Here is a 3,025-nt window from a genome sequence, read left to right as displayed (position 1 = left end):
AAAATGGCTATCATTAGCCCTCCCCCAGGATGATGGTATATTCATGTACCATCATAGAGCATCTTTTCCAAAGAGATTGCTTCAGAGTCCTTGACGAGATCTTCATTGTTTGGCCCCTCAGAATTTTGGCTGGAGTTACACTCATGCTTCATGTAACAATACTTACATGAGACAGCGGCCTTTGGATAGATCTTTGGTAGATCCTTTGGTAGAAGGCGACTCAAATAGGGCTTCAAGCGATACCCGTTTACCTTCCTGGAGTGCTCTTTACCATTCAAGTCCATAAGCTGATAGTAACTAGAATTGAAAGCCTTCTTGACTATGTATGGCCCTTGCCATCTAGTTTCAAACTTGGCATCAAAACGATTGTCAAGTCGATTATCATACCTTAGCACAAGCTCTCCTTCCTTGATGCCTTTGTCCTTCAGTTTCTTGTCGTGCGTTTCTTTCGCTTGTGTGGCTTTCCTCTTGTAGCACTCATATGCTGCTTCTCTTTTCCACTCAAGCTCCACTAACGTAAGAAGTCAATCCATCCATACCTCTTGATCATCTTGTGCTCCTTTGCCATGAAGTCGCATTGTTGGAATGTTGAGCTCGATAGGCTGCAAAGCCTCTTGACCATAGACCAAGTGAAATGGTGTGAACTCCGTGGCTTCCCTATATGTGGTTCGATATGCCCACAAGGCACCATCCAAGAAGTCATCCCATAATTTTGTCTTGTTTTGCACCATCTTTCTAATGATTCCTGCAATGACACCATTAGCCTTCTCCACCAAACCATTTGACTGTGGGTAGTATGGTGTGCTATGACGATGTAGAATGTGAAGCTCTTCACAAACTTCTGTGAGCAAGCCCTTCCTAAACCCTGGACCATTATCAGAAACAATCTCCAAAGGTGTGCCAAATCTGCAACAAATGTGATTGTACACAAACTTGCTAACTGTCCTCTCATTCACTCTTGCCACACTTTGAGCTTCCACCCACCTAGTCATATAGTCTACAGCCACTAGAATGTAGAGTTTACCATTTTTTCTCCTAGGCAGAGGACCCATAGCATCAATGCCTCACTTTTCAAAGGGTCCATTTGCAAGCACTATTTGCCTCGGGCCATGCACCAACCTTCTATCTCCATTTATCTGACAATTGTGACAGCTTTTACACCAATGTTGAACATCCACATGCAAGCTTGGCCAAACATACCCCGCAAGAAAAATCTTCTTCACAGTTGATTCTTGGGCAAAATGACCACCACATGCCTCTTCATGCAAACCTTTTAGAATGGCTGGAATTTCCTCGATCGTTGGAACTCTTCTGCACACTTGATCCTTCCCTCTTTGATAGAGGGAGCCTTCTAGGAAGAGATAGAAACTTGCCTTCTTCATGAGTCTCCTCTTCTGAGCCTTCGTGAAGTCTTGTGGAAACTCACCCTCCAAAATGTAGCCAATAATGGGAGACAATGACTCCAATCCCTGGTATCTCGGTTGCTTGACAGCTGTTGCCACCATGATGACCTGCACTTCTCTCTCAACACATGTAACTGCTTGTTGTGCAAGTAAATCGGCATCTTCATTTTGTTTTCTCGGAATATGATATAGTTGCACTTCTTCAAACTGATTAAACATCCTACGAATGGCATGAACTTTTGTCCTTAAGCTTTCATTCTTGCATGCCCAAATTCCTAAAATCTGTTTAACAATGAGAAGTGCATCTCCCTTTACCATGAGACGTTTTATCCCTTGGCCAATGCACATCTTCAAAGCATGAAGTAGTGTGTCGTATTCTGCTTCATTGTTGCTAGTTGAACCTGGTAGATTGACCCTCTCTTTCATGACCACCTCTCCACTTGGGTTGAGCAACACTAGCCCTCCCCCTGCTTTCCCTGTGGCTCGTCGAAAAGCTCCATCAAAGAACAAGGTAAAAGCATTGGGAATACTTTTTGGTGGTGGCAATGGTAGGGTCTTTACTTGAGGCACCTTAATTTCCTTCTCATGTACCCTATAAGTGAGAATCCCTGCCAATTGTGCACGCACACTATCTTCTACCTTGAAAGAGTATTGGAACTCTTGCAACTCCATAATCCACTTTGAGATCCTAGTACTAAGATTCATTTGAGATGACACCCAAGGGAACAAATTTTATGCAGTGAGAATTACAAAAGGTTTTGGTAGCATGTAGGATCTAAACTTTCTCACCGCAAACATGAGAGAAAGCATCATGAGTTCTGCTTCTGTGTAGTCTCTCTCCAAAGCATTCATGACCCTACTAGCAAAGTAGATGGGTCGCATCCTTGTACTATGGGGATCTTGTTGTAGCAACACAGCACCAATTGTTTCCCTTCCAATACTAGAGCTAACAAAGAATGTGTACTCCCAACAAGGAGGCATGAGTGTTGGTAGCTCTGACAAAATGAATTTAATGTTACAAAAATACTCTTCAAGCTCATCAGACCATGCAAATTCTACTTGTTGTGTCAACTTTTGCAAAGGATGAAGCAACTCCGAGGCTAAGTGAATGAAGCGTGACATATACTTCACCTTCTGAATGAAAGAGATGACCTCCTTAAGACTCTTGGGTGATGGGAGCTCAATAAGAGACTTTGCCTTTGAAGGATCCACCTCAATGCCTTTATAGGAAACCTTGTGACCGAGCAAGATCACTTCATCCTCACCTATGTGGCACTTGTCGGGGTTGAGTTGACCTCCCATGTCGTAGAGCTTCTTTAAACCTTCTTCTACCCTTTGTAGATGCAATGATTTTGAGCTATAAATGCAGAAATCATCAATGAACACCCTAATTGACTTTCCAAAGAATGCTTGAAACACCATGTTCATGAAACGTTGGAATGTTGCAGGAGCATTTGTCAGACCAAATGGCATGACTCTAAAAGCATAACAACCCCAAGGAGTGATAAAGGTTGTTTTCAATTGATCTTCCAATGCGATACCTATTTAAACGTAGCCTGAGTAGCGGGTGCACCTGCTACTTTTGATGCAACTGAAACTAGGGCTGCTGAGAAGTATAGGAA

The sequence above is a fragment of the Adiantum capillus-veneris genome, chromosome 23 (assembly GCF_014529385.1).
Source record: "Adiantum capillus-veneris isolate H3 chromosome 23, ASM1452938v2, whole genome shotgun sequence".
Lineage (NCBI taxonomy): Eukaryota > Viridiplantae > Streptophyta > Polypodiopsida > Polypodiales > Pteridaceae > Adiantum > Adiantum capillus-veneris.
The sequence above is the reverse complement of the archived record's forward strand: the minus strand, read 5'-3'. Positions refer to the sequence as shown.